Below are 19,450 nucleotides of genomic sequence, written 5' to 3'. Positions count from 1 at the left end.
AAACAAAAGTTCTCGGAATGACCTGAAAATCCTCAGAGACAAGTTTCAGAAAATATAAAAAATACTGGCGAAAGAATCAAGACCAGGGGTCCCACACCCTGTCCACGAGGGTGGGGGGCGCGCTCACCCCCTCTAGGTGGGCCCCCCTGTCTCGTGGGCCCCCTGCAGCTCCGCCAACCTCAACTCCAACTCCATATATTTCGTCTCACGGAGAAAAAAATCAGAGAGGAAGTTTCATCGCGTTTTACGATACGGAGCCGCCGCCAAGCCCTAATCTCTCTCGGGAGGGCTAATCTGGAGTCCGTTCGGGGCTTCGGAAAGGGGGATTCATCACCGTCGTCATCATCAACCATCCTCCATCACCAATTTCATGACGCTCACCGCCGTGCGTGAGTAATTCCATCATAGGCTTACTGGACGGTGATGGGTTGGATGAGATTTACCATGTAATCAAGTTAGTTTTGTTAGGGTTTGATCCCTAGTATCCACTATGTTCTGAGATTGATGTTGCTATGACTTTGCTATGCTTAATGCTTGTCACTAGGGCCCGAGTGCGATGATTTCAGATCTGAACCTATTATGTTTTCATGAATATATGTGTGTTCTTGATCCTATCTTGCAAGTCTATAGTCACCTATTATGTGTTATGATCCGACAACCCTGAAGTGCCAATAATCGGGATACTTCTCGTTGATGACCGTAGTTTGAGGAGTTCATGTATTCACCATGTGTTAATGCTTTGGTCCGGTTCTCTATTAAAAGGAGACTTTAATATCCCTTAGTTTCCACTAGGACCCCGCTACCACGGGAGGGTAGGACAAAAGATGTCATGCAAGTTCTTTTCCATAAGCACGTATGACTATATTCGGAATACATGCCTACATTACATTGATGAATTGGAGCTAGTTCTGTGTCACCCTATGTTATAGCTATTACATGAGGAATCGCATCCGACATAATTATCCATCACTGATCCATTGCCTACGAGCTTTTCATATATTGTGCTTCACTTATTTACTATTTAGTTGCTATTGTTACAATCACTACAAAACCCAAAAATATTACTTTTGCTATCATTACTATCTTTACCTTTTACCACTATTACCATTACTATCATACTACTTTGCTACTAAATACCTTGCTGCAGATACTAAGTTATCCAGGTGTGGTTGAATTGACAACTCAACTGCTAATACTCAAGAATATTCTTTGGCTCCCCTTGTGTTGAATCAATAAATTTGGGTTGAATACTCTACCCTTGAAAGCTGTTGTGACCACCTACACTTGTGGGTTATCAGCCGCCACGGCAGGATATGCCAGTGGCGGTTCATTGCCGCCCTCGAGGTACTCCAGCATGTCGTGGAGCGTGCGGCCGGGGGCAGCCCACCATATGTGGCGCCCCTCGCTGTTCTTGGCTCCCCCACCACTGGCGCCCCATTGGTGGACGCCAGCCTCTGCGCCTGGCGGTGCTAGAAGTACGCCGCCCACGGCGCGTGGTTATCAGCGGCGTACTGGGGGAGGGCGCGCTGCTCCTCCGTCAGGGGCGCTCGCACGCGGTCGACCTCGGCGACGAAGATGGCGGGGCACGCTTCGACGTCGGGCACCGGGGGAACGAGGACGCCCCCGTTGCTGAGCCTCCACCCCATCAGCCCGACGCGCATGTCCGGTGGCGCCGGGATGTTCGCCTCGAAGAGCAGCCACGCCTCTCACTCGTGGAGGAAAGTGGAGGCCGAAGCCGTTGGCCACTGCCGCGTCACCGGGGAATTGCGCGGCCATCGGATGGTTTCTGAGAGAGGGGGGGAAGTTGTGCACGGGGAGAGAGGCGGAGCTCGATGGCGGTCGGCGGGCGACTGTGGGCTGGTGTGGCCAGAGGCGAGGGGGAGACCTGGTTTTTATAGCCCCGCGTCGTGTGTATGCGTGGCGGGAGGGGATACGTCTCTGCGCCGCCCATGATGAGGAATCAATGGCAAGGCTGACGGGCGGCAGCCTTGCCATTTATTCCAAGCGGGAAACCGAGGCTTTCCGAGGATGACGAGGCGCGCGTTACCGACTCGGCGGGCCCGCGGCTCTTTCACGCCAAAACCGCTCGCCCCGGCGCCCACGGGAGGCCCCAGCGCGCCGGGTTCGGACTGGGTCCGCCGGCGCTAATTTCGGCCCAAGCCGGTGAAAACGGGCTCCTGGGGGCGCGACTAGGCCGTTTTTTCGGCGCCGGCGCGAAAAAATCGCATGGAGGGCCGTGTTGGGGGCACGGCTGGAGATGGTCTTAGTTCCAGTTGGAGACACCAACCGGGACTAAAGCCTTTTATCACATTAAACTTGGAAAATCATAACTAAATCATCCTAATTCAGAAAAATACAATTAATATATCAAAATTTGCAGAAAAAAGAGTTATTTGAAGAAACTTCAAGTTTTCCGTTTCGAATTTTTTTTAAAATCACCAAATTCCAAAGGGAAAATAGAGTTTTTGGACGTTTTAGACGTTTTTAGTTTTAGGGCTAGGATTTAGATTTCAGAGTTTAGGGTTAGGTTTTATGTTTTGAACCCGAGGTGTTTACTGTTTAGAATACAGTTTCAGACGTTTTAAGTCCCAGTTTTAGGGTTTAGGACAATTTTTTAAAATCACCAAATTCCAAAGGGAAAATAGAGTTTTTGGACGTTTTACATGTTTTAGGGTTTAGGGCTAGGGTTTAGATTTCAGAGTTTTCGGTTAGGTTTTATGGTTTGAACCTAAGGTGTTTACTGTTTAGAATACAGTTTCGGACGTTGTAAGTCCCGGGTGTAGGGTTTTCAGAGTTTATTTGTAGTGCTTTTCAATTTCAGGCTAATTTAGCTCAATGAATCATTAAATGCATGAAAAAATAGCAAATGAAGTAAAATGGTTGACATTTAAGGATGTGGCTTCATAACACTAATATTTTCATCATTAAATGAAGTAAAAATAGCAAAAATTCTTGAGTTAATATAAGTTAAAAAATGATATGTGGTCAAACTCTCGTAAAACAGTGGTCAAACTACTTATTCAATAAATATTATTGTTAATAAATAATTATTGTTTTTATAATAATAATTTCAAACTCAAACGGTGAAGCATGTGACATCATGGTCACATTTTTCTAATAATAATGGATATATTATTTGTCAAAATTCGATTTACAGATTTAAAGATATTAAATTAATAAATGGTATAATAATAATATTATTATTACTTATTTTATTTTCAATGAAATTCAATATTATTATTACTTATTTTATTTTGAAATTTTTGTATTTTTTGTATTTTTTTAATTTTTTTGAGAATTTTTTATTTTTTGTAATTTTTTCCTTTTTTGAAGTATTTTTGAGTTTTTAAATTAATCGTTGTTGTTTGTTAATCATTATTTTTAATTTTAACAATTGTTTGGAAATCAAAACATTAAATCATGTGACATCAAGACCTAAGGGTTTTTTTAGGGAAAGACCTAAGGGTTAACAGGATTGATAGCTTACTATTGTCAGAAAAACAACAAGTGCAGACTTGAAAAATCGGGATGATAGAACCTGAAAGTTAAGCGTGCTCGGGCTGGAGTAGAAAGTTAGACGATTTGGAAAGAGTGTTGATTAGAGATTAAATTCTGAAACAGTGAGGAGGGGTGATTAGAGATTAAATTGTCAAATAATTCAAAGATTTGAAAATCAGAAGAAAAAATTTCATTTTTTTCCAAAAACAATTTCAAAAAATTCTTTCGTCCCGGTTGGTAACACCAACCGGGACAAAAGGTCCTCCAGCCCCGCTCCAGCCGGCAGCCACGTGGAGCCCCTTCAGTCCCGGTTCGTAAGCGAACCGTGACTAAAGGTTAGAGGCTTTAGTCCCAACCCTTTTGTCCCAGTTCCAGAACCGGAACTAAAGGCCCTTTGAAACCGAAACAAATGCCCTGTTTTCTACTAATACATGCATGTACTATGTGTGCTGCCCTGCCGCTTTCGATCGAGTAATATTATAATTCATATGCATCGCTTGTGGCTAGGTAGTATTGTTAGGGGTGACGGCTGAACGTGGATTGATCGATTCGCTTTTTTTGTGGGGGGTTGATTCATTTCTGACAAGAGTGTATAAATAATGGGGAAAGGACTGAGGAGAGGTGAAGGGGTGATGGATGGATGGAGCCCAAGTCTAACAGGACGGGCAGCTGGAAAGCGACAGGAGACTGCGTTGCTAGACACGCCTACGTAGTACAAACGTTCGAGATGATTAGAGGGAGTGCCACCTGATGCATAATGCAAGTAGTGCAGCGCCTAATGCTTAGGCGTTGCAAACTGACTTAGTAATTTTTAGGTAGTTTGAAGTGCGACACTAGTCAGATGTGTAGGGCTTGGCTGTCGGCTTCTACACGAAAGGGTCCGCCAAGCAAAAGTTATTTAAAGACAGTTCATTTTGTGAATTCTTTTCGTTCATAGGTCAAATTTGTAGATTTTGCTGGTTTCTAGAGTAATGTGTCAGAGGGTACGATCCCGTGACTTGCAATATCACAGTTATCCGAGTGTTGATCCTGCACTGCGGCAAGAGTTACAGCATGGCGTGATGTCGTCTGCATAAGACCTACCCATGGTTGCCAATTGTGAAGTTGGTGTGGGGCTGTCAAATCGTCCAAATTGGGATTTTGGCAGTCCTGATGACTTTATTCTCTCGACAATGACTCTGCCGCATATCAGGTGAGGATCGTGCATGCATGTACCTACTGGGAAAGTGGAAACCGGTGGATACATACACAGTGGCGGAGGACCCAATAGAGCAAGGGTTGGCGGCCGCCCTACCTTTGATTTTCCATGTGCAGGCTGGGTGCAAAGTGGTGCATTAGCATGGCGGTGTTACCGGTGGCGAGTGACCAAAGTATGTCCTACTTCAATTTATGTTCGTCCTCGGTCATTGTACATACATCACATGATGATTTTGATTTGGTGATGCTTATCGAGCATCCGGTCTCGAGTTCCGCGCTGAAAACCCTATATGCGTCCCTAGTTGGTTATACCTGCTTCTTGAATGTGTAGCTTGGAGTTTATGTGCACTTGTATTTTGGGTGAAAACTCATGATCCAGCCATCGGTGGTTAGATCATCTTACGGTTGTGATGTGAAAATTGATTGTTGTGGATGGTACGTCATTGTAGTTTGTTGGTCATTGTTTTGAACTCTTCGAGTTCCTTGCCGCCTAGGCATAGCTTATGTCTTTGATGACTTTGCTCATTGTCGGCATGTTTCTGTGTGCATGTGAGTTGATGTTGGGTGTGTGTGCTAGTTGTACGGAAACTGGATGTGTGCTCATTGTATTTGTATCCACCAGATATTTTATTTCGAGGCAATAAAATAAACCATTTATCAAAAAGCTATATGTGTGTCCTCTAACATTTATGGGCAGTTAAATGAGTTGGAACTAGGACAGTTAATTTGATATCACTTTCTAGTTAGATTTTGCAGTCACCCATTTAATTTTATACTCATGGCTCCCACATTTTTCTCATAAGAGTATTATCTCTCACCAACTACCTAAGACGTTGCCACCACAATTACATCAACCCTTTGGATCCAACTTTTCCTTCCCTGTAACATATTTGTACATTACTTTTATTAATTAAAAATTATTGTAGATCGAGTGTTGTACGGCCAGTAATTAAAAGAAAAAAAGACAGTTCTATAACACGTACATCTTAGACAGCTTACATGGTAGTACACTAGAAACAGTTATCAAAGCATCTCCAGCCGCGCCCCCAACAGGCCCCTTTTGTTGTTGCCGGAGCCAAAAATTCGACCCAGCCGCGCCCTCAGAAGCCCAATTTTCGCCGGCTCGGGTCGATTTTTGCGCCGGCGGATCCAGGCCAAACCCGGCGTGTAGGGGTGCTGGGGAAACAAATTTTGGCACGAACGTGAATAGCCCGCCGACTCAGCGACTCGCCGCCTTCGTCGTACTCATCGCCTCAGTTCCCGCGGGAATCAATGTCAAGGCTATCGCGCCGGTCAGCCTTCCATTATGCCTCATGGGCGGCGCAGTGAAGGGGCCGGGACATGCGTCCCGCCCGCTCCCGCCACGCGACACCCGCCGGGCAACCTCTCACCGCCCATCCTCGGCTATAAAAGCTGACCTCCCCATCGGTGAACGCCACAACTCGCCACAACTCGCCCTCTCTCGCCACTGAAGCCCCTCTCTCCTGCTCTTCCCCGACGAGGAGCAAAGGCCGAGCGTTACCCAGCCGATGCCGTAGCGGCGAATGGCTTCGGCCGACAACATCTACGCAAGGACGAGGTGCGCCTCATCTACGAGGCCGACTACCCGGCGACCCCGAACATGCGGGTGCCGGGCTCATGGAGGTTGAGCGTCGCTGGCGTCCCGGTGCCCCGGTGCCAACCAGTGCAGAACGGCGCACCGAGATAGCGCGCATCCACTCGTCGCTGGCGGAGGAGCAGCGGAACAAGCTGAGGTACACCGCCGACAGCCACACGCTATGGACGATGTATTTCGACCGCCACTACGCCTATCAGGTGGCCTCCACAAACGGCGTCCTGCCCCACAGCCGCCTCAACTCCGACGGGTGGCGTGAATGGTGGGGCGTGCCCGGCCGCACCCTCGAAGCCGTCCTCAATCACATCGAGGTCGGCAACACGCCATGCCTCGAGTTCCAGGCGCCCCCGTCCTTCTCTCGCCGCCGTGGTAGTTCCTGGACGCCGCGGCGCATGGAGACGGAGACTTCCTTGTCGTTGGGCTCCGGCTCGCTTTCCTCCAGGCCGCCGGCGCTCCGCCCCTTCAAGCCGGAGCCGCAGGACACGCCGCTTCGCCCTCTTCATGACCAAGGGTGGCCGCCCCTCCCCTCGTTCCTTCCTGCCTCGTCCGGCCGAAGACCGAGCCAGGGTTGCTCCCCTGTCAGAGGATACGATCCCGTGACTTGCAAAATCACAGTTAGCCGAGTGCTAATCCTCCACTGCGGCAAGAGTTACAGCATGGCGTGATGTCGTCTGCAAAAGATCTACCCATGGTTGCCACTTGTGAAGTTGGTGTGGGGCTGCCAAATCGTCCAAACTAGGGTTTTGGCAGTCATGATGACTTTATTCTCTCGACAATGACGCTGCCGTATCTCAGGTGAGGATCGTGCATGCATGTACCTGCTGGGAAAGTGGAAAGCGGTGGATACATACACATTGGCGGAGGACCCAATAGGGCAAGGGTTGGCGGCCGCCCAACCTCATTCGCCATGTGCAGGCTGTGTGCAAAGTGGTACATTAGCGTTGCGTTGTTGCCGGTGGCGAGTGGCCAAAGTATGTCCTACTTCAACTTATGTTCGTCCTCGGCCATTGTACATACATCACATGATGATTTTGATTTGGTGATGCTTATCGAGCATCCGTTCTCGAGTTCCAGGCTGAAAACCCTATCTCCATCCCTAGTTGGTTATGCCTTCTTCTTGAATGTGTAGCTTGGAGTTTATGTGCACTTGTCTTTTGGGTGAAAACTCATGATCCAGCCATCGGTGGTTAGATCCTGTTATGCTTGTGATGTGAAAATTGATTGTTGTGGATGGTACGTCGTTGTAGTTTGTTGGTCGTTGTTTTGAACTCTTCGAGTTCCTTGCCGCCTAGGCATAGCTTATGTCTTTGATGACTTTGCTCATTGTCGGCATGTTTCTATGTGCATGTGAGTTGATGTTGGATGTGTGTGCTAGTTGTGCAGAAACCGGATGTATGCTCATTGTATTTCTATCCACCAGATATTTTATTTCGAGTTAATAAAATAAACCATTTATCAAAAAGCTATATGTGTTTCCCCTAACATTTATGGGCAGTTAAATGAGTTGGAACTAGGACAGTTAATTTGATATCAGTTTCTAGTTAGATTTTGCAATCACACATTTAATTTTATACTCATGGCTCCCACATTTTTCTCATAAGAGTACTATCTCTCACCATCACCAACTACCTAAGACGTTGCCACCACAATTACATCAACCCTTTGGATCCAACTTTTCCTTCCCTGTAACAGATTTGTACATTACTTTTATTAATTAAAAGTTATTGTAGATCAAGTGTTCTATTGCCAGTGATTAAAGAAAAAAGACAGTTCTATAACCCGTGCATCTTAGACAGCTTACATGGTAGTACACCAGAAACAGTCATAAGAACATCTCCAGCCGCGCCCCCAACAGGCCCCCCAGGCCCTTTTTTTTGTCGCCGGCGCCAAAAATTCAACCCAGCCGCGCCCTCAGAAGGCCAATTTTCGCCGGCTCGACCCATTTTGACGCCGGCGGACCCAGGCCAAACCCGATGTGCTGGGGGCGCCTGGGGGCGCTGGGGAAACAAATTTTGGCGCGAAAGTGAATGGCCCGCCGATTCAGCGACTCGCCGCCTTCGCCGTCCTCATCATGCCTATCAGGTCGCCTCCACAAATGGCGTCCTGCCCCGCGGCTGCCTCAACTCCGACGGGTGGCGCGAATGGTGGAGCGTGCCCGGGCGCACACTCGAAGCCGTCCTCGATCACATCGAGGCCGGCAACACGCCGCCCCTCGAGTACCCAGCGCCCCCGTCCTCTCGCCGCCGCGGTAGTTCCTGGATGCTGCGGCGTATGGAGACGGCGACCTCCTCGTCGTTGGGCTCCAGCTTGCTTTCCTCCGTGTCGTCGGTGCTCCGCCCCGTCAAGACGGAGCCGCAAGACACGCCGCTTCGCCCTCGTCATGAATGAGGGTGGCCGCCCCTCCCCTTGTTCCTTCTGCCTCGTCCGATCGAAGACCGAGCCGGGGTTGCTCCCCGTGTCAGAGGGTACGATCCCGTGACTTGCAATATCACAGTTAGCCGAGTGCTGATTCTGCACTGAGGCAAAAGTTACGGCATGGCGTGATGTCGTCTGCAAAAGCTCTACCCATGGTTGCCACTTGTGAAGTTGGTGCCGGGCTGTCAAATCGTCCAAACTGGGATTTTGGCAGTCCTGATGACTTTATTCTCTCGACAATGACTCTGCCGCATCTCAGGTGAGGATCGTGCATGCATGTACCTGCTGGGAAAGTGGAAAGCGGTGGATACATACACAGTGGCGGAGGACCCAATAGGACAAGGTTTGCGGCCGCCCTACCTTGATTTGCCATGTGTGGGATGGGTGCAAAGTGGTGCATTAGTGTGGCGGTGTTGCCGGTGGCGAGTGACCAAAGTATGTCCTACTTCAACTTATGTTCGTCCTCGGCCATTGTACATACATCACATGATGATTTTGATTTGGTTATGCTTATCGAGCATTCGGTCTCGAGTTCCAGGATGAAAACCCTATATCCGTCACTAGTTGGTTATACCTACTTCTTGAATGTGTAGCTTGGAGTTTATGTGCACTTGTCTTTTGGGTGAAAACTCATGATCCAGCCATTGGTGGTTAGATCCTGTTACGCTTGTGTTGTGAAAATTGATTATTGTGGATGGTACGTCATTGTAGTTTGTTGGTCGTTGTTTTGAACTCTTCGAGTTCCTTGCCGTCTAGGCATAGCTTATGTCTTTGATGACTTTGCTCATTGTCGGCATGTTTCTGTGTGCATGTGAGTTGATGTTGGATGTGTGTGCTAGTTGTGCGAAAACCAGATGTCTGCTCATTGTATTTCTATCCACCAGATATTTATTTTGAGTCAATAAAATAAAATATTTATCAAAAAGTTATATGTGTGTCCCCTAACATTTATGGGCAGTTAAATGAGTTGGAACTAGGACAGTTAACTTGATATCAGTTTCTAGTTAGATTTTGCAATCACCCATTTAATTTTATACTCATGGCTCCCACATTTTTCTCATAAGAGTAATATCTCTCACCAACTACCTAAGACGTTGCCACCACAATTACATCAACCCTTTGGATCCAACTTTTCCTTCCCTTTAACAGATTTGTACATTACTTTTATTAATTAAAAATTATTGTAGATCGAGTGTTCTACGGCCAGTGATTAAAAGAAAAAAGACAGTTCTATACCCCATACATCTTAGACAGCTTACATGGCAGTACACCAGAAACAGTCATCAGAGCATCTCCAGCCGCGCCCCCAACAGGCCCCCAGACCCTTTTTTTGTCGCCGGTGCAAAAAATTCGACCCAGCCGCGCCCTCAGAAGCCCAATTTTCGCCGGCTCGAGCCGATTTTGGCGTCGGCGGACCCAGGCCGAACCCGGCGTGCTAGGGGCGCCTGGGGGCGCCGGGGAAACAAATTTTGGCGCGAAGGTGAATGGCCCACCGACTCCGCGACTCGCCGCCTTTGTCGTCCTTATCGCCTCAGTTCCCGCGGGAATCAATGTCAAGACTGTCGCGCCGGTCAGCCTTCCATTATGCCTCACGGACGGCGTAGTGAAGGGGCCGCGACGCGCGTCCCGCCCGCTCCCGCCACGCGACACCCGTCGGGCAACCTCTCACCGCCCATCCTCGGCTATAAAAGCCGACCTCCCCATCGGTGAACGTCACAACTCGCCCTTCTCGCCATAGAAGCACCTCTCTCCCGCTCTTCCACGCCGACGAGCAAAGGACGAGCGTTACCCAGGCGACGTTGTGGCGGCGAATGGCTTCGGCCGACGACATCTACGCAAGGACGAGGTGTGCCTCCTCTACGAGACCGACTACCCGGCGACCCCGAACATGCGGGTGCCGGGCTCGTGGAGTCTGAGCGCCGGAGGCGTCCCGGTGCCCTCGGTGCCAACCGGTGCAAAACGGCACGCCGAGATAGCGGGCACCCGCTCGTCGCTGGCGGAGGAGCAGCGGAACGAGCCGAGGTACGCCGCCGACAGCCACACGTTGTGGACGATGTACTTCGACCGCCACCACGCCTATCAGGTCGCCTCCACAAACGGTGTCCTGCCCCGCGGCCGCCTCAACTCTGACGGGTGGTGTGAATGGTGGGGCATGCCCGGCCGCACCCTCGAAGCCGTCCTCGATAACATAGAGGCCGGCAACACGCCGCGCCTCGAGTACCCGGTGCCCCCGTCCTTTTCTCTCCGCCGCGGTAGTTCCTGGACGCCGCAGCGAATGGAGACGGCGACCTGCTCGTCGTTGGGCTCCGGCTCGCTTTCCTCCGGGCCGCCGGCGCTCCGCCCCGTCAAGCCGGAGCCGCAGGACACGCCGCTTCGCCCTCGTCATGAACGAGGGTGGCCGCCCCTCCCCTCGTTCCTTCCGCCTCGTCCGGCCGAAGACCGAGCCGGGGTTCCTCCCCGTGAAGAAGGAGCATGAGGACATGGCCGCCGGCGATGAGACCGCCCTCAAGTAGGTGGAGGCAGACTACGTCCGCAAGGAGGTGGAGCTCCAGCATCGGGCCTACGAGGAGATCAAATCTCGGCGTCGCAGACGCGACGAGGGCGGCATTGTCGTCCTCGACAGCGACGACGAGGAAGCGCCCGAGCCGTCCGACCCCCACGCATCGGCGACCCTGGTCAGGGGTGCAGCAGAGACGGCGGCGGCGGCGGGACGCAGGGCGGCAACGACGATGACGATGACGACTACTACACCCGGTTCTACAGGCTCCTCGGCATGTAAAAGGCGGGCGGCGGCAGCGGTGTAGTAGGGCTAGGCGTAGTTGTTTTTAAATCATGTTTTTTGTTTTTTGTACAAATTTGAATAAAATTGCCGAGTTGGATGGATTTTGTGCCGATATGGAGGCGGCGGCTGGGGACACGTTCGCGCCCACGTCAAAATTAACGCCTGTTCAACTTCAGACGGCAATTTTTCCGGCGTTCTAGGGGGCGAACGGCTGGAGAAGATGTCGGTCACCTAGGTGGGTCGATCGACTACAGCAGTTATGGCAACTTGTCCATGTCTCCATGACCGGTTAGTGATGACTTTGTGCACTGAATGGTCGCCACCTGTGGGCCTTATGACGCAACATGTTGAGATGACTTGTCCTATGTACTACAGCAGGGCATGTGGACAATATAGATTATAGCTGGGGCATCTACAAGACAAGTTCTTTCTTTACAGAAAACACTACCGCCTGATTTTAAATTACTGAAGCCCTTGCCGAAAATTCGCAGAGTACCATGTGTGGGGTATGTATCTGCAGAAATGCCCGCTGCCGTCCATCTACGCTGTAATTAGAACATATGTTTTAACAGAAAATGGTTGACAGATGAATAGAAATTCTTAATTGTTTGAACTCTGTTCCAGGAGTTCCTTGCACTATTCATCTTCTTCTTCCTTCGTCCCAGTTATGTTCTTCTCTTATCTTCTAGTTCTGTTTTCTTTTCTTCTTTTTATTTTTTTCTTCTGTCCAATTACTTTCCTTCACATCATCTCCACTCATCCGTTCGTCCTGTCCTACTTGTTTGTTGTTTCATTTGTCATTCTTCCCATACAAAATTGCTACTCTCGTTTTTTCAAGTTTTTCTGTTCTCTTGCCTGAAAATTGCATCCTTCTATTCTTCAATAGTTTTCTCCTTGTACTATCAAATATTCATTTGTTAAAACACTTGGATGCCATAGTTATGAATTTTCCTCTAGCAGATACCATTTCAATTTCGTTATTCAAATTGTCTGCTTTTTATATTATTTGATATCATTTTCGGTGCTAACATGTTTTCTCTTATTCTACCAACTTGCAGTCTACGAAACGGATCTTTTTCGTCATGAAACTTAGTTTGTGCATTTAGTTTTGTCCGTTGAAACTTGTGCATATTCTGCTGGATCACTTTAAAGTAATTGTTGCTGGATAATTTTCTAGTAATTTATTACTGCGCACAGCCAACAGTCGTGCCAGCAACTTGGCTAACATTAATATTTGTCGTGCGCAGAGCGCAAACGCCTCATTCTTTCTCGCTCCACTTTCATCATCCTCTTCTTCCTGTCTAGTCCCATCCTCTAGATCTGCTCTGTTCAGACTTCTACCGGACTTTGCTGTGACCGCTTGCGGGATGTCGATGGTGACACTCATGGACGAGGATTACCCCTTCATCGTGTGATTGTGTATGTTGCCCCACCAAGAAGAGCCACGGGAAAAACCGCAGTCGATCCCACTGCAGTTAATGTGGAGGTAAATCATGATGTATACTTGTTAATCTCCTTCAAATCAGGTCCAACTACTTTTTTGTTCTAAATTGCCCATTGTATTTTTGTAGTGCCCTGTTTGAACGACCGCAGAGGCTTGTTCCACGAGAACAAGATTCTGAAGAACAACAACTTCTCTTTTTTCAACTTGGCTGCAGAGATAAACGACAAGTTTCAACAAGATGTTTGATTTCTGACTTAATTGTTAGTTATTAGTTCATTATAGGTTTCATATAATTATGTGTTCGCTTATTGACTGAACTAAATGTAGATCCAACAGTCTCTCAATGGCCTTTGTTTATTTGGTCCAGTTTTCAAAATTTCTGAGATGTTCTTTTAATGTATCCTGATTTCATACATATTCAAACCTAGAAACTCGTACCAATATTTTACCTACTTTTAGACCACTAACTAAGCATACATGAGTTTTGTTTGGGTACCAATTTTCATATTCGTATCTAAGTATATGTAATTTTCAGGTCCTGTCACATAAGACTTCTTACATTTCAATTTTAAGCCTACACATGCTCTCTGAAATACAGTCTTTAAAGAAAATAGTGTAGCAACATACATTCTTCTTTTCGTAAGAATATTCAGTTCATAATTGTTTTTGACAACAGTTATTTATTTACTTTTATTTTCCTATATAATTCCATGCTTTGCAGGAATGGTTTCCTACAATATATCAGCATTATAAGATCTTTTCCAACTTAAGTTGCAGTTTTGGTTCAGGCAAAACAAGGATTCAGTTTTTTGTTGACTTCACCAATAAGCAAGAAAAAGCTTATTTCACTACCAACAACTACAAACTGCTATATATGTACTCCCTCTAATTCTTTTTAGACTGCGCATAACTCTCGTCCCGCATACCAAGTAAGGCAGTAGTTTGAGTTTTCTGGACAAATTTGCCCTGCGCAGGAGTAATCTGTATAAATATCGGGAATAAATGCTCACGCAATGGTTGGCTGGTCCTCTTCCTTCCCCTTGAGTTCGCTTCCCCGCGTGCTCAAGCCGCATCCGGCGCTGCATGCTTTGCTTGCATGCGATTTGCTGCTTTGGAAACTGGCGCAATTAGTGGGGCAGACACCGATCAAGCGGGGGCATGGATGGAAACTAATTAACCCTACAAATCAGGCACGCGCAGACTAATCTGAAAATAAAAAGAGAAAAAGTTATACGCAGAGTAAAAGGAATCGGAGGGAGTACTAATGATGACCAAGTGACCAACAAGTATAAGGGGGTTGCAACGGTCTTTGAGGGTAGTATTTCGCTCAAATTTGTTGATTCGACACAACCAGTCAACGCATATTTATAAGCCTTAGTAGTTTAGTTGTACCTGCTGGGAAAGTGAAAAGCGGTGGATACATACACAGTGGCGGAGGACCCATTAGGGCAAGGGTTGGCGGCCGCCCTACCTTGATTTGCCATGTGCAGGCTGGGTGCAAAGTGATGCATTAGTGTGGCGGTGTTGCCGGTGGCGAGTGACCAAAGTATGTCCTACTTCAACTTGTGTTCATCCTCGGCCATTGTACATACATCACATGATGATTTTGATTTGGTGATGCTTATCGAGCATCCGATCTCGAGTTCCACGCTGAAAACCCTATATCTGTCCCTAGTTGGTTATACCTGCTTCTTGAATGTGTAGCTTGGAGTTTATGTGCACTTGTCTTTTGGGTGAAACTCATGATCCAGCCATCGGTGGTTAGATCCTGTTACGCTTGTGATGTGAAAATTGATTGTTGTGGATGGTACGACATTGTAGCTTGTTGATCGTTGTTTTGAACTCTTCGAGTTCCTTGCCGCCTAGGCATAGCTTATGTCTTTGATGACTTTGCTCATTGTCGGCATGTTTCCGTGTGCATGTGAGTTGATGTTGGATGTGTGTGCTAGTTGTGCGGAAACAGGATGTGTGCTCATTGTATTTCTATCCACCAGATATTTTATTTCGAGTCAATAAAATAAACCATTTATCAAAAAGCTATATGTGTGTCCCCTAACATTTATGGGCAGTTAAATGAGTTGGAACTAGGACAGTTAATTTGATATCAGTTTCTAGTTAGATTTTGCAATCACCCATTTAATTTTATACTCATGGCTCCCACATTTTTCTCATAAGAGTACTATCTCTCACCAACTACCTAAGACGTTGCCACCACAATTACATCAACCCTTTGGATCCAACTTTTCCTTCCCTGTAACAGATTCGTACATTACCTTAATTAATTAAAAATTATTGTAAATCGAGTGTTCTACAGGCACTGATTAAAAGAAAAAGGACAGTTCTATAACACGTACATCTTAGACAGCTTACATGGCAGTACACCAGAAACAGTCATCAGAGCATCTCCAGTCGCGCCCCCAACAGAACCCCCAGGCCCTTTTTTTTGTCGCCGGCGCCAAAAATTCGACTCAGCCACGTCCTCAGAAGCCCAATTTTCACCGGCTCGGGCCGATTTTGGCGCCGGCAGACCCAGGCCAAACCCAGCGTGCTGGGGGCGCCTGGGGGCGCCGGGAAAACATTTTTTTGCATGAACATGAATGGCCCACCAACTAAGGGACTCCTCGCCTTCGTCGTCCTTATCGCCTTAGTTCCCCCGGGAATCAATGTCAAGGCTGTTGCGTCGGTCAGCCTTTCATTATGCCTCACGGACGACGCAGTGAAGGGGCCGCGACGCGCGTCTCACCCGCTCCTGCTACGCGACACCCGCCGGGCAACCTCTCACCGCCCATCCTCGGTTATAAAAGCCGACCTCCCCATCGGTGAACGCCACAACTCGCCCTCTCTCGCCACCGAAGCCCCTCTCTCCCGTTCTTCCCCGCCGAAGAGCAAAGGCCAAGCGTTACCCAGGCGACGCTGTAGCGGCGAACGGCTTCAGCCGACGACATCTACGCAAGGACGAGGTGCACCTCCTCTACGAGGCCGACTACCCGGCGACCCCGAACATGCGGGTGCCGGGGTTGTGGAGGCTGAGCGCCGGTGGCGTCCCGCTGGCGGACGAGCAGCGGAACGAGCCGAGGTACGCAGCCGACAGCCACACGCTATGGACGATGTACTTCGACCGCCACCATGCCTATCAGGTCGCCTCCACAAACGGTGTCCTGCCCCGCGGCCGCCTCAACTCCGACGGGTGGCGCGAATGGTGGGGCGTGCCCGGTCGCACCCTCAAAGCCGTCCTCGATAACATCGAGGTCGGAAACACGACGCGCCTCGAGTACCCGGCGCCCTCGTCCTTCTCTCGCTGCCGCGGTAGTTCCTGGACGCTCCGGCGAATGGAGACGGCGACCTCCTCGTCGTTGGGCTCCGGCTCGCTTTCCTTTGGGCCGCCGACGCTCTGCCCCGTCAAGCCGGAGCCGCAGGACACACGCCGCTTCGCCCTTGTCATGAACGAGGGTGGCCGCCCCTCCCCTCGTTCCTTCTGCCTCGTTCGGTCGAAGACCGAGCCGGGGTTGCTCCCCGTGAAGGAGCACGAGGACATGGCCGCCGATGATGAGACCGCCCTCAAGTGGGTGAAGGCAGACTACGTCCGTGAGAAGGTGGAGCGCCTGCGTCGGGCCTACGAGGAGATCAAATTTTGGCGCCGCAGACGCGACGAGGGCGGCATCGTTGTCCTCGACAGCGACAAGAAGGACGCGCCCGAGCCGTCCAACCCCCCACGCATCGGCGACCCTGCTCAGTGGTGCAACAGAGACGGTGGCAGCGCCGGCGGGACGCAGGGCGGCGACGACGATGACGACGACGACTACTACACCCGGTTCTACAGGCTCCTCGGCATGTAGCAGGCGGGTGGCGGAAGCGGCGTAGTTGTTTTTAAATCATGTTTTTTGTTTTTGTACAAATTTGAATAAAATCGCCGAGTTGGGATGGATTTTGTGCCGATTTGGGGGCGGCGGCTGGGAACACGTTCGCCCCCACGTCAAAATTAACGCCTGTTCGACTCCAGACGGCAATTTTTTCGGCGTTCTGAGGGGCCAAACGGCTGGAGATGTTGTCGATCACCTAGGTGGGTCGATCGACTACAGCAGTTATGGCAACTTGTCCATGTCTCCATGATCGGTTAGGGCATCTCCAGCCGTTGGCCCCCTAGGGGGTGTCTAAAAGTGCCACCTGGGGGTGAGCCGGCGCAAAAAATGGCCCTGGGGGCGATTCGGTCCCCAGCCGTCGGCCCCCAGGCGCCGCCCCCAGGCGCGTATAAAAAAAAGAACGGCCGTTCGGCAAAGTTATGATAGAAAGTAGTTAAATTTCGGCTAAACATGGCAAATTTCGGCGAAATTCGCGCATTTTCATTACATTAACCTAATCTAAAAAAGAAAGGGGCTGAAGTCGTCGCCGCCATCATCGTCGTCGGCCTTCTCCTCCTTGACGCGGGCGCCCCTGCTGGACCCGGCGTCACCATGGCGGGCTGGCGGCGGCGCGTCGTCGTCGTCGTCGTCGTCGTCGCTGTCGCGTAGGACGACGACCCCGTCTTCATCGCGGCCGCGTCGGCGCTCCTCGAAGCGGCGCAGGGCGGCGCACTGCCGCTCCTTCACCTTCTCCCGGCGCGCCTTCTCCATCGCAATGGAGTCCTGGCGCGCCCATTCTAGGGCCGCGTCATCGTCGTCGAACTCCGCCTTCACCGGCGCCAGCCCCGGCTCCGTCTTCACCGGCGCCAGCCCCGGCTCCGTCTTGGGCTTGACGAAGCGCGGAGGAGCCGACGAGGAGGAGGCGCGCCGGCCGCCCTCGTTGATGACGATGCCGGCGCTGCGAGCGCGCCGGCCGAGCGGCGACTCCGCCGCGGGCTCGGCCTTGACGCCGAGCAGGGCCGGAGTGCCAGAGGAGTGCGATGAGGATCGGGAGGAGGAAGAGAAGGAGGAGGACCCGAACCTCCTTGGCGCCCATGGCCCGACGCGTCGGTGCTGCGCCGGGGGGTACGCCAACGGCGGGTCGTTGCCGCCCTCGAGGTACGTGAGCACGCCCTCGAGTGTGCGGCCGGGGACGCCCCACCAAAGGTGGCGCCCCTCGCTGTTCTGCCGGCCGCCGACCACCGGCGCGCCGATGGTGGACGCCAATCGCTGCTGCTGGCGGCGCTCGAAATACGCCGCCCAGGCCGCGTGGTTGTCGGCGGCGTACTGGGGGAGGGAGAGTTGGGCGTCGATGAGGGACGCGCGCACGATCTCGACCTCCTTGGCGAAGTACTTCGGCTTCGCCACGGCGTCGGGCAACGGGGGAATGGGCACTCCCCCGGCGCTGAGTCTCCACCCCGTCGGCCCGGCGCGCATGTCCGGCGGCGCCGGGATGTTCGCCTGGAACAGGAGCCAGGACTCCTGTTCGCGGAGCGAACGGCGGCCGAAGCCGTTGGCCGCCGCCTCGTCTCCGGGGAAGCGTTCTGCCATGGCGACGGCGGGGCTGGGCGGGGCTGGGCGGCGGCGCTCGGGAGAGGCAGGGAGAGGGAGGGGCTGGACGGCGCGGGGGCGGGGCTGGTGTGGGCACAGGCGAGTGCAGGGCGCCGGCTTTTATAGCCGGGCCGCGCCCGTGTGTACGCGTGCGAGGGAGGAGAGGCGTCAGCGCGCCGCCCCGTGAAGCGCCGCCCGTGAGGAATCAATGGCAAGGCTGACCGGCGGCAGCCTTGCCATTGATTCCCCGGGGGAACCGAGGCCGTTGGGGGAAGACGAGGCGCCGAGTCACTGACGCAGCTGGCCCGCGTCTTTTTCGCGCCAAAGCAGCTCGCCCTGGCGCCCCCGGGCGCCCCCAGCGCGCCGGGTTCGGACTGGGTCCGCCGGCGCTGTTTTCGGCCCAAGGCGGCGAAAATCGTGATCCTGAGGGGCACGACTGGGCCGTTTTTTCGGCGCCGGCGCGAAAAAATCGCCTGGGGAGGCCTTCCTGGGGGCACGACTGGAGATGCCCTTAGTGACGACTTTGTGCACTGAATAGTCGCCACCTGTGGGCCTTATGATCCAACATGTCGAGATGACTTGTCCTATGTACTACAGCAGGCCATGCGGACAATATAGATTATAGCTGGGGCATCGACAAGACAAGTTGTTTCTTTACAGAAAACACTACCGCCTGATTTTAAATTACTGAAGCCCTTGCCGAAAATTCGCAGAGTACCATGCGTGGGGTATGTATCTGCGGAAATGCCCGCTGCCGTCCATCTACGCTGTAATTAGAATACATGTTTTAACAGAAAATGGTTGAAAAATGAATAGAAATTCTCAATTGTTTGAACTCTGTTCCACGAGTTCCTTGCACTATTCAACATCATCATTTGGCTGACGGGAAGCCCAAACCAGAAAACAAAGAACTGAAGCAATTAAATCTACATCATCTAGGTGAGGGGAGTGGAAGGCAGAGATTGTGTTCACCGTTAATTTGACAATGGTGGGAGAGCTCCAAGATTCCGATAGCTCGCTCTTTGTTGTTCGTCGGAGGAGACATTGCTGTTCACCAGAGGAGAAAGGAG

The sequence above is a fragment of the Triticum dicoccoides genome, chromosome 1B (assembly GCF_002162155.2).
Source record: "Triticum dicoccoides isolate Atlit2015 ecotype Zavitan chromosome 1B, WEW_v2.0, whole genome shotgun sequence".
Taxonomy (NCBI): Eukaryota; Viridiplantae; Streptophyta; class Magnoliopsida; order Poales; family Poaceae; genus Triticum; species Triticum dicoccoides.
Note: the sequence above shows the minus strand (reverse complement) of the source record.